The following is a 13236-nucleotide window of genomic DNA, read 5'->3' as shown; positions in this document are numbered from 1 at the left end:
GTCTCTTCGAATTATCATTTTTGTTTGGCCTACTAGATTGATCTTTCTTACAATGGGAAAAGTGCTTAAATTTGGGTTCAATCTTGCGGTGTAATTTCCGAGTGACAGCAGGGGCAGCAAGGCACGTATTGCATTGTTGCCATCAAGGATAAAAAGATGGGGTTTATATCATATTGCTTGAGTTTATCCCTCTACATCATGTCATCTTGCCTAATGCGTTACTCTGTTCTTATGAACTTGATACTCTAGATGCATGCTGGATAGCGGTCGATGTGTGGAGTAATAGTAGTAGATGCAAAATCATTTTGATCTACTTGTCGCGGACGTGATGCCTATATACATGATCATGCCTAGATATTATCATAACTATGCACTTTTATATCAATTGCTCGACAGTAATTTGTTCACCCACCGTAATACTTATGCTATGTTGAGAGAAGCCACTAGTGAAACCTATGGCCCCCGGGTCTATTTTCCATCATATAAGTTTCCAATCTATTTTATTTTGGAATCTTTACTTTCCAATATATATCAAAAAATACCAAAAAAAATTATCTTATTATCTCTATCAGATCTCACTTTTGCAAGTGGCCGTGAAGGGATTGATAACCCTTTTATCGCGTTGGTTGCAAGGTTCTTATTTGCTTGTGTAGGTACGAGGGATTTGCATGTAGGCTCCTACTGGATTGATATCTTGGTTCTCAAAAACTGAGGGAAATACTTACGCTACTTTGCTGCATCACCCTTTCCTCTTCAAGGGAAAACCACCACTTTCTCAAGAGGTAGCAAAGACGCGTCGTTGTTGTAGTAGACAGTCAGGAAGTTGTTGTGCTAAGGCCCCATAGAAACAACGCACCAAAACAGCAACTGCTGCAGATGAAGAATGTATATCAAAAGGATCCAACTTGAATACACATGAAAGAAGACGAACTATGAACAGATCCGAACAAATCCACCAAAGATAGATCCGCCGAAGACACACCTCCACACGCTCAACGGTGATGCTAGATGCATCACCGAAACGGAGGCTAGGCGGGGAGACCTTTATTCCATCTTCAGGGAGCCGCCACCGTCTTGCCTTCCTGAGCAGGACACAAACCCTAACAAAGCCAAAAGGTCTAGAGCCTCAACCATGCATTAAGCAAAGAAGAACTAGTAATCTAATTAGGCAAGGACACCGGAAGAGTTGTGTGTGTTCCCTATGCTGGTGTGCCCCACATGCGTGCGCCATTCATGTGTGTTTTACAATGTGCGCCATGTGCGCATGCCCTTCATGTGTTGTGTCTACCTTTAATTACTTTGTGTGACGAGTGGCGGTAGCTAGACAGGGAGGCACAAGACAGAGAGAAGGACCTTGTTAGCCTGCATGCAGTGGTCGGGGTTGATGCCATGGTCGTGATTGGCAGCACCAGACGCACAACAACTACAGACAGGGGAGGCATACACGATGGCAATTGGCTACATGGCACGTTGAGGAGAGGAAGGAGAGGGGAAGCGTCTATATGGTCACCGTGTGCACTCTTTAAATGTCAGCGACGCAAGGGAAGCAACCACTCCAACAAACTTGATGGCGATAGACGGCGGTGGTGGTCGGGAAAGTGAGGATGCATGTGTCGTGTAGCCGGCATTCTGAAAAAAATTAACCAAGCAGGAAGGACGTCGGCGCCTAACGGCGGCTGTAGTTGGGAAAAGGAGGATGCATGCGTCATGTAGGCGGCGTTCTGAAAAAATTCACCAAGCAGGGAGGACATCGACGACATGGCGGTGTGCTTGGAGAAATGGTAGTTCACCCAGGGGTTGCCAGTGGCCACTACAACGATGAACAGCGGTGGTGGTCAACTTCTTTTGTCGGTCCTGTTTGGGGCTCGTTCAAAGTCCGTACTGGACAGACAATTTGTCAGCCTTACATTTAAAAACTAGACATGTGACAAGATCGAACGAGCCACGAGCGGGCCACTCGACCGTGGCGTCCACATTGAAATTTAATATGCATATCACTACAGGAGATTGGGCCAAGTGTGACGAGACAAAAAATGTCATCGAATAGCTAATAACGTCACAAATTACCCGTAAGTGATGTTTTTTGGGCATCACAAGGATCTTCACGGAATGCCCGTCATAGATTACTCCTAGTGACGGCGCGCACAAAGTAACATCACAAAAATGGAACCTTCGGTGACGTTCTCTACTATGTCATAACTTGTTGCTTCTATGACAATCAATTAATGTCACACGTTACAAGAAAATATGCCATATGCACTGATAAAGCAACAGCACTAACTTCTACCATGCCAACACTATCCCACCGTTAGCGTTTCATTATTGATGCGGATGACACCATCAAATCTATACCTATACTAATTTGTGACTTCCAAAAAATTCTCACGTTAATTAGATTTTATGAGCCAATTCTCACGTTAATTAGATTTTATGAGCCGTTCATCTAGTGGGACCGAGTTATTACGGTGTAGATTAACCCATCTAATCCTTGACAAAAAAATTACTTAAAGGGCCCACAATCCTTTTCTCGGTCTTAAAAATAGAAAAAGAAAAGGCCAACATGACTCAAACAGATGCACGTTCATGGTTTTAGGAATAGAAAGAAAAACAACCTGACTCAAACAGATTTACATAACTCCTGTCCTGATTCGCGTCTTTCATATCTGTAGCCGGATGGACTCATGCCCTCTCCACGTACGTGGATGCATCTCTCCAACCCGATGCATCTCTCCAACCCATCGTGGAAAATAGATCTCCCCTAGGTACCTTCGCAACACCGCGTCTCCGAGCGACTTCAAGCGGCGATCGATCTTCCTCATCGTCTGCCTCACACGTAATATACCAGATTACGATTAGACTGCAATCCAATGATGGTGGCTGACTTTTTGGCAGAAGTGTATCTTCTATCGATCACAAGCCATAATTGTGCTCCTGCTTTGATGAATCTGGCGTCTAGCACAACAGCAGCTCGACCGAAGTTTGACGAAGGATTGAGGAGGAGGCATATTGGGTTGCCCAGATTTGGCAGTGGCAAAATCCCTAGGTACCAAATCTGTTGGAAGGTTGCGATGTCATGAGCCCATCGTCCGTTTAGCTGATCACCAAATTGCAGCTCCTCGATCACATCTCCTTCCACCTACCCTTCAGCGCCTACCTCGATCTGTTGCGTTTGTAGCGGTACGTGAAGATACGAGATCAATGTTCAGCATCAAGTGGGCATACTTTGTGCAGAAGCCAGGATGGACGTGCAACTGCATGCATATCCGTGAAAGGTGTTGTGTAGCAGAGGCATGAATGGTGGTAGCCGGGGAACCATCGACAGCGATAGATCTTCACGGCTTTCCCATTGAAACCTGCAAAGAACTTGTGGCACAACGGTTTGCCTCTTTGATGTCATCGAGTTCATCCTTGGTTGTCCGTTTCCAACTCCACAGGCAAGTAATCTATCTTCAATTTTCTTAATTTTTTTGCTTTGTTTTCAGTACATTGGACTCATGAGGAACCCAATAAATTATCTTCATACCTAGCGTCTAACGAAGAAGAAATTCAGCACGTACATGCCAATCCAATTATTACTTCAGGACTTGATTAAGTTGTACGGATAGGAGCCGACCAGATTCAGTTTGGGTGACAACATTGTCTCTTAAACATCCTTACTGAAGGTTAACCAACAGAATTAAGGGATGTACTACGATGCAATGCCATAAAGCGCGACGCCCGCTGGTCACTATTCTGGTGTCATGTTGATATCACGCATCCATGCGAAACCTGTGCATGTATGGCATCAAGCCAAATCCGGAGATCCCGCTGGAAGCATATACGGACAATGAGTACGTTCTTTACGAGATCGCCGAAGAATTAATTGTTGTTTTCCTGTAGAGGATTTGGATGCTACATGGTTCTCTAATGTTTGATAAATCTCTGATTATATGCACCGCTCTATGTATCTACTTATTCTGCCTTTTGGTAATATTAAGTAAAGGCAGTAATTGATGCCTAGAAGTTCTTGGTTTGGTAAGCAAACAAGAAAAGGACATGGCAATGATTCTTATGTTTATGTGCCTCGAGTATTTATTGGCTAGGTACGATATTACATGATCATATTTCTTCTCCTAGATGGTGCCAAATCCACATCAGAACCAGTTCCAAATTCCTTTGGAGCCATGTAGATATATGTGTCTATTTGTTGGTTTGTAGTATATTCACATCAGTACTTCAACTATGTCAATTTATACTAGATTAATCAACACAAATAACTGTACCAGGTGGTAAGAAGTTGAACTAAACTACAGAATTTGTGGAATTCTTTATCCATAAACAACAAGAAGAGGAAATTAACGTATTTAGTTCACAAGGATATGTAGAGCATTGTAAATAACTTATATGAAATATTATATGGATAGTGGCAGCAGGCCATCGATCGGTAAGGATGACTCTGCCTTCATATGTCCTGTCCACCAACTCTACGCTCAATACCTCCTGCACAGTTCTACGGATAGCTCAAGTTGTATCCGACAAATCTTAGCTAATCATGTTATGTTGACTTTCATCTGTTCAAGAGTTTGAGTACATTGCAGGCTCTGTTTTTATTTCTACTACTCAAAGCTAAATTAATGCTCCGTGGCTGCACTGTGAAGTTAACTAAAACTTGATTTTGTTTTTGGTGGCAGTGAGCTCGTAGTCTATTATCAATGTATAAGGGTGCACCATTTTTTATAAGGCATCCTGCCATGGACACTAAGGTGACGCTTAGGCGGCAAGACACCCTGGCAGTGCCTTGCAAAAACGCTCGCTTTCGGCGCTTAGCGTTAGAGCTTTGGGAGCTCACCTTAGGTCGCCTCGCCGCCATGAAAATCATGATGTGCACGCAACTCGGATGAACATTTAGACCCTATATACTTGAACCTTTCCATTTATATGTGCTGTAAATTCTGATGATATAGTTTATTATAACTGTGGTATGATATACAACCCCTACAACGTGAAACTTCATCTTTACCGTGTCCATTGCATGAATAGTATAATAACATGAGATTTTAACGAAAAATTCATTGTCAAACAAATTTTGAAGAATTTTCAAAACAAATCACTTTTACTTTTTATATTTATACAAGAGCCTATGCCACCTTCTATATGATGCATATTTATATTTTGCTAGCCCGTGCAAATGCACGGGTTGCCGACTAGTATATTTAATTATTTAGAATTTGAAAAAAAATATCAATATTTAATTGACATCACATCACATTATATATAAGATAAGATCTGAATCACATCATAAATTTGAATGAACAACAAATCATATCATATAATCAACCGTCTCAGGCAAATCATCCCCTAAACATAAGTGACATCAAAAAGTAACATTGGCTCACGAGTTTGACACAATACACAAGTTAAAAAGGCAACATTAGATAACTAAAGACCACATGTGTCACTACAGGAAAATTCCGTTTTCCCGTGTGTTAGCCTATAAGCCGTGAGCTATTTATCGAGTACTCGGCTTACGTTCCCTCTAAACCGAGTGCCGGATAAACAACACCCGGCAAACAAAAAGCACTCGGCTTATAGTGTCCTGTAAGCCGAGTGCCCAGAAAAGCCCTCGGCTTAAATAATGCACACGGTATTTATATAAAAAAGCACTCGGCTTATAGCGCACACTCGGCAAACATATTTGCCACGTGTCTACAATGAAGGTCGTTGACGGCGTCGTCACGGAGGAGCCTATAAACCGTGCGCACCGGCATGGCTCTCGGCTTATACGCCTTATAAGCCGAGTGCTTTCTTCTGGCACACGGCTTACATGTCTTATAAGCCGAGTGCTTCCTGCATACACTCGGCTTATCCTTTGCAAATTTTTTGCAACAACATAAGTTTTAAAATGCTTTTCATTGCATATATATTTACCATTTAAATATTATTCCTTTCTTCTCTTTCGCACCTATTCTGTCCCGACAGTTTTAGTGACCCTTATTTTCCATGCCCTCAATTTTCTCATCTCTCTCCATTTACCCTTGAATATTATTTCGGCATGTCACCATGGTCTACCCTAACACAAACCACGAGGAGTTCACCCCGGGCAAACCCCTCTAGAGTCCAGTCAAAGGCGTAGATCACGCAGGCCTTGTAGATCGGTTCATCTCCGAAAACCGTGCGAGGCAGCATCAGAAGAGCACACCCACCAGCATGCGTCCCAAATATATGTATGAAAGTGTGGTTTGATGTATACATACACAATACAACACTTTGATGCGAAACTTGCCTCACAAACAAGACAGTACCACATAAAGGTTGTGCACCTATAGAGGTGTTCCACTTAGTACTACCGGTGAGGAATCTGGAGAAGGTATGTGCACAAACTTGGTGTGGCATGTCACCATGACCTACCGTAACGTAAACCAAGTAGAGTTCACCCCGGTCAAAACCCTCTCGAGTCCGGTCGAAGGCGTAGATCGCGCGGGCCTTGCGGATTGACTCATCTCTGAAAACCATGCGAGGGAAGGTCGTAAGAGCACACCCACCTGTAGGTGGTCCAAATATATGCATGAAATGGTGGTGTGATGCTTAAACATCCAACACTCAACTTTGGTGTGGCATTTGCCACACAAACACGACAATATTGTAGGAAGGATATGCACCTAGAGTGTTACCATGGTCTCTCATAACACAAACCACGAGGAGTTCATCCCAGTCAAACCCTCTCTCAAGTCCAGTCAAAGGCGTAGATCGTGCAAGCCTTGCAGATCGGTTCATCTCCGGAAACCGTGCGAGGGAGGGTTGGAACAACACACCCACCTGCATGTGGTTCAAATATATGTATTAAAGGGTGGTTTGATGTTTAAATATCCAATATACACCTTTCTTGCAACACTTGCCACACAAAACACGACGGCCCCACGTGAAGGTTATCCACCTACAATGTTGATGCCACACTTGGCACCGCCGGGAGGGAATCTTGTGAAATCATGCGCTTAAAATTATTCTGGCATGTCATCATGGTCTACTGTAACACAAATCAAGAGGAGTTCACCCCGGTCAAACCCCTCTTGACCCCGGTCAAAGGCGTAGATCGCGCATGCCTTATGAATCGACTCATCTCCGAAAACCATGTGAGGAAGGGTCAGAAGAGCACACCCACTAGCATGTGGCCCAAATATATTTATAAAAGGGTGGTGTGATGTCTAAATACCCAATACAACACTTTGATGCGACACTTGCCTCACAAACACGACATTTCACAGAAAGGGTCTGCACCAACAGAGGTGCTGCAGTTAGTATCGCCCGTGAGGAATCTTGAGAAGGTATGTGCACAAACTTGGTCTGGCATGTCAACATGACCTACCGTAGCACAACCCAAGTAGAGTTCACCCCTTTCAAACCCCTCTCGAGTCCGATCAAAGTTGTAGATCGTGCGGGCATTGCGGGTCGACTCATCTCCGAAAACCATGTGAGGGAAGGTCGAAAGAGCACACCCACCTGCATGTGGTCCAGATATATGCATGAAAGGGTGGTGTGATGCTTAAACATCCAGTACTAAACTTTTGTGCGGCATTTTTCACACAAACACGATAATCTTGTGGGAAGGATATGCACCTACGGTCTTGGTGTCGCTCTTAGCGCCGGCGAGAGGGAATCTTGTGAAGGCATGTGCTCATACTTGTTCCAGCATGTCACCATGGTCTACCATAACACAAACCATGAGGAGTTCATCCCGGTCAAACCCCTCTCGAGTCCGGTCAAAGGTGTAGATCGCACAAGCCTTGTGTATCGGCTCATCTCCGAAAACCGTGCGAGTGAGGGTTGGAAGAGCACACCCATCTCCATGTGGTCCAAATATATGTATTAAATTATCGTGTGATGTTTAAATATGCAATATACAGCTTTGGTGCGACACTTGCCACACAAACACCATAGTCCTATGGGAAGGTTATGCACCTACAGTGCGGATGCCGCACTTGGCACCGCCGGCAGGGGATCTTGTGAAGTTGTGTGCTCAAAATTATTCCGGCATGTCGCCATGGCCTGCCGTAACACAAACCAAGAGGAGTTCACCCCGGTGAAACCCTTCTTGACTCCAGTCAAAGGCGTAGATCACGCGGGCCCTACGGATTGGCTCATATCTGAAAACCGTGTGAGGGAGGGTCGAAAGAACACATGAGAGAAACGTAGATCGCGGCGAGGGAGGGGCGGCGTCGCTGCGGCATGGCCAGATAAGTGTGGTAGTGGAGGGGAGTGGTGGTGCCCGATAGGGTTTGTTTGCGGACAAAACAGAGATTGACCGGTTTGACCGGCTTTTAGAAAAGCCGACCGGTCCAACCGGTTAAAAAAAGAAAATACTAAAAAAATATGAAAGAAAAAAAGTAAAGTAAATTAAAGAAAATAGTTGTAATGAAATAAAAATGTAAACCGTGTAACACTACTTGACACTCGGCTTACATTTTCACGAAGGCGCGGGACTTAGCAAAAATCACGCGCGAAGCTGAAATCCTCTCCCTGCCCGGCTAAAATCCCCCCAAATCCACAAGCTCACTCTGTTTCCCCCCATTCCCTGCGCCGCCGAAATCCTCTGTGCCCGCCCCGCCGTCTCCGCCCACCCACCCACCGGCCGTCGCGCCGCCCCTCCTCCGGCGCCGTTCCTCTCCTCCAGATCTCCCCCGCCCCCACCCCACACATCGCCTTTTCCTCTCCCGAGCATGCCCGGCCGCCGCCGCCGCCCCCCGTCCCCCGTTCGCTAGGGTTGAGGTCGCTGGGCCTCCTCCGGCGGCAAGGTGCTCGGCGAGGATGAGAAGAACGCCGGGAACGTCTCCGCCCGGCCCGAGGTCACCGACACTGGCGCCCCGAGCACCTTCTCCTCAGGCGTCGCCGCCCCGTTCCTCTTAGACTCCGACGCTGCCGGCCACCTGCACCGCCGTCCTCTTCAACTCTTCTGCTTCGTCGACGGTCGCCACCACGCATCGAGGCCCAAGGTAGCGCCCCTCAACTCCTATCCCTCATCTGTGTTCGTGTTGTGCTGGGTCTCAAACGTATCTGAACAAAGCTACCAAGCGAGGCCTAATACGACTGAAGAAATAGAAAGTGTGCAATGTTGTACCAACCGAAAATAAAAACTGTACAAGGCTTTATAGCATTACCATGGTCAAGTAGCTACCCGACCAACAGACATGATCACTGTTGTATATGTTCTAATACAAATATGCGTAGTTTGACACTGTCAAAGTAGTATTTTGATTCACTGTCTCGCATAATCAATTTTTTGTGAGTTTCAGAAATTTGTAAAAATTCAGAAGTAAATTAAATTCTGCCAATTTGCGCCGTGATAGATACAATAACAGAGTACTTTTTAGTTAATAAAAGCTTTCACTCATGGCAGCAAGAAAAACTTGCATTCAGAGTAAAAGCTTTTAATGAGTACATATATATAACAGGTCGCAGACTTTTGATGAGTCAAAGCTTGAATTCAGAGTAGTCTGCAATTTGTTATTTGCAACCTGTTATTTCTGAGTAGTACATATATATATATATATATATAACTGGGTAGCAAGATTTGAGCTGACTCGATGTTCTTGTCAACTTGGTCAGTTTGGAGGAAGAAGACTCCCAGGGACACCTCCAACTAAATTGCTCATGGCCAATTATCCTCAGCCCACATAGCACCTAGCACCGACGTGAGGTGAGGATCTCTGTCTTCCAGGATATTAAGTAAACTTTCTGGATCTCTGTCTTTCGTATCTGGATATAACCAAGAAGCTGGATATTAAGTAAACCAGGACATATTTTTGTCTTCCAAGATGTGTTCTTTTGACATATAACCAGGAAATTAAGTAAACTTCCTGGAAGGCACCTGCAATATACTCCTTAGTATCCAAGATGTAAGACAACTCTATGTTCTATGAAATTGTGCTTCTTGGCAAGAAGTTCTCGCCCTATGATTGTGAACTTTTGCATATGATTTTTTTTTGATAGCATATGAACTTTTAAACATGAACTTCTGAAGTGCTCTACTTTTGCATATGAACTTTTAAACATGCCCTTCTCAACTGCTTTAGTTTTGCATATGAAGTTTTGAAATTGATCTTTTGAACTGCTCTACTTCTGCATATGATCTGTTAAATGTGCCTTTTTGAACTGATTTTGTTTTGGATATGAAGTTTTCAACATGAACTAATCGCATTATTGTTTCTTGGAGCAGGTGTTAAGAAGATGCCAGGGAACAAAAAGAACAACAAAGTTGTGAGACTTGGCAATGTGATTGAAAGGTTAGGCAAGTTGACGGGGGTCATAAAGAAGGGCACCGGTGCGACACGTTCCACACAGGTAGGCAGGGCCAAACCCGCACAACGAGCCACGGTGGATGGTACCCAGGGTAGACGAAATGGTCGTACCCTTGTGTCCCGTGTTGCTAGCCCTATCCCCTCTGCCCATTCTGAGGAGTCGGAGGAGGAGAGGGAGGAGGAGCTAGTTATGGAGGAGAGGGAAGAGGAGGCAGAGGAGGAGGGGGAGGAGGAGCTAGTTGTGCAGGAGGAGTTGGAGGAGGGAGAGTATGAGGTGGAGGAATCGGCAAAGCACATGGAATGGCCGGTTCCTAAGGAGACCAAAATCTAGTTGCGTGGGGTGTCCACGCTGCCTTCGCGACCATATCCACATAAGGGGATCATTGTTAAACCAGTTGGTGTGAGGTAAGTGCTTCTGTGGACTCTTAACTACGTCCTTACATTCAAGTTTTTTGCAGATACTAACTTACTTGCCTTTCCATTGTGCAGGGCCTTGGTGGTTATTCCAGAAGGCACAATCCCGCCATGATAGCCAAGCACCATCATTAGATGTCTTTGTAGGCATTATTAACCCGGCCTGGTTCCCATAGGAGACGGTGAGGAGGAGCCAGCTTGGTCTTGGGAGCATTGGAAACGCGCTCCAGATACGAAAGACAAGTGGGACAGGGAGTACCGCAGTGCTTCTGAGCGGGTGGTCAACGATTTTTGGGTAAAATTCTTTGTCAATTTTCTTAGTTATTTCTTTGCCAATATTCAAAATCATTGCATTGATAACTGTCTTATGCGAATTTATGCACTTCGGTAGGACTTCTTTACTTGCGTTGAGGGTATGGAGGATGAAGCTAATGAGGTCGTGGAGGAGATTGCCAAGAAGATTGTCCAAGACATGCCTTACGAGGCTCGCGTCAATGCTGTGGTAAAGTATTTCGCGCATGAACGCAAGATCCTTCTTAAAAAGCCGCTAGCCCGGAGAGTGCATCTCACCCGTTCCATGTACATGAAGGTAGTTTCCATTTAATTACTTGTGATTGCCTCGATTAAAACAACTTAGTTTCATTCCTAAGTTGGATGTATTTGACATACTTCAGGCGGTTCCCCTGTGGTGCAACAACAAGATTCCTTGCTACCAGCAAATCATATCTAGGTGGATAAACCCAGAGTGGAGGGCCACACGCAGAGCAGCTTCGGAGCGACGTGCCTTGATGGGTGGTCCGGTACACCTTCAAGGCAACCTCAACCTCCATGCTTACGTGCAGAAGAAGGTAAAAATATATTTGGCTTATGAACTTCTCAACTTGTGCCCTTATGGATATTATTGCTTCTATTGCAGAATAGGGAGAGAGGTGAGGGTGAAGAGTCGCTCAATACCTTCACGGGATGATGTCTCTCCCGCAAGTCAAAGAAACTGGAAGGGGGGTGGGTCAACCCAAGGGCTGGGTTGAGGATTGATGCATATAATGGGAAGTTCAAGGAGTGCAACGGGCCCAACTCTGATCCAGCCTCACATGACATTGATGTTACGGTTTCCCTCAAGTCGGGACAAGGCAAGAAGCGTGGGCGGTTATATGTTGGTGACGGTTCCATCCGTAAGAAGGACATTCCAAAACTTGCCCATCTCCGTGCTACCACGTCGAGCTCAGGTCCTGCTATTGAGCGTCGCCCAGAGCCTGGGCTGCACATGATGCATCAATTCCATGAATGTTTTGCTTCATTGATCTCCCTTCGGGTTTCTTCTTTGCATTGCAACGATGGTAAACTTGTTGTGATGGCATATTGCAGGCTCGCCTAGAGGAAGAAAGCAGGTTGTGGCAGGAAGAAACCAGGTTGCGGCTGGAGGCTCAGGCCAATGCCCTACTTCAACAGGAGCAAGCCATGAAAATGCAGCAAGCCCTGTTTCAGCAGCAGGAATTCATGGTTAAACAGCAGGCGGCCCTGCAGGAGACGTTCGCTCGGTTCAGTACTAATATGCAGGGTTCTACTTTGCGGATCTTCCTCCTGTTCCGCCGCTTCCTACTTTTAGCTTTGTAAGTCTTCAACTTTTCAATCATGCATCTTACCATCATGCTTAAAGATCATGCATCTTACCATCTTACCGTCTCATGCTTGAAGTGTCCTCGATCGGGAGAAGACTCCAATAACTTTGTGGTAGGTGGATCTACACCTGCCCAAGCAAGCCCAGTGACACCCACTGCGGCTCATGGTGCTTCAACCTCCACACCACAATGATCACTCGAGGTAGTTGTCTATGCTTGTGCACTATTGATGCTTGTGTCTTGTCGTTGGTTGTGCCTCTCAACTTGTACCTTGTGTATTGTTGATGGTAGAGCCCACAAATGTTGATCCTTATATTATTTATACTTCTTAGCTTCAGTTTGAAATTTATATGTTGATGCTTGTTAAATCTTGTGCCTTATTGATCTGTAATTTAACTTTGGAAATTCTTACTTGGCTTCAATTTGAAACTTATAGGATTGCATCGTGGATGTCATCAATGGTGGGCATACATGCTGTGGTGGAAGCTGATTGCATCTTTTAGGTTGAACTCATGCTAGGTGTGAACTTGGAACTCATGATTCCATTTGTGGACTCTTGTTGCATCTGTAGGTGAACCCTTGTTGAATATGTACGCTTGTGGACTTTGAACTCATGGCCCTTTTGTTTGTGAACTCTTGTTGCATATGTACACATGTTTTTGTGAACCTTCTTTGAATATGTATGCATCTGTGGACTACTCATGGTTGGTTTGTTATGGTTGTCAACTTGTAGTATATTGTTGCTATGAACTTTGCTGTATATATATTGTTGGTGCTCCCAGAAGCCATTTGTAGCATATAGTTGCATACGTACACAAATAAAATGCTACTAGCGCTATAAGCCGCGTGTCCCAGCGGCAAGCACCCGGTTTATAAGGCATGTATATGCCCCCAATGGGCTGTAAGCCGTGTGTCCCAGGCATGGCACCCGG

General features: G+C 45.0%; 1 long non-coding RNA gene across 3 annotated transcripts; it reads left to right on the top strand.

The window, feature by feature from the left end:
- The first annotated feature begins 8641 nt into the window (after positions 1-8641).
- LOC119317318 lies at positions 8642-13018 on the top strand. 3 transcript variants are annotated; one of them, XR_005153582.1, is made up of 10 exons: positions 8642-8966; positions 9580-9869; positions 10190-10676; positions 10761-10980; positions 11077-11274; positions 11360-11533; positions 11602-11911; positions 12051-12295; positions 12381-12506; positions 12741-13018. It is a non-coding gene; the product is annotated as an uncharacterized LOC119317318 (long non-coding RNA). The 3 variants fall into 3 exon arrangements; XR_005153581.1 differs by having other exon boundaries at positions 8643-8966; positions 9580-9670; positions 11607-11911; XR_005153580.1 differs by having other exon boundaries at positions 8644-8966; positions 9580-9670.
- Positions 13019-13236: the final 218 nt, after the last annotated feature.

This window comes from Triticum dicoccoides, chromosome 1B (genome assembly GCF_002162155.2).
Source record: "Triticum dicoccoides isolate Atlit2015 ecotype Zavitan chromosome 1B, WEW_v2.0, whole genome shotgun sequence".
Classification (NCBI taxonomy): Eukaryota; Viridiplantae; Streptophyta; class Magnoliopsida; order Poales; family Poaceae; genus Triticum; species Triticum dicoccoides.
Note: the sequence above shows the minus strand (reverse complement) of the source record. Positions and strands in the feature narration are given on the sequence as shown.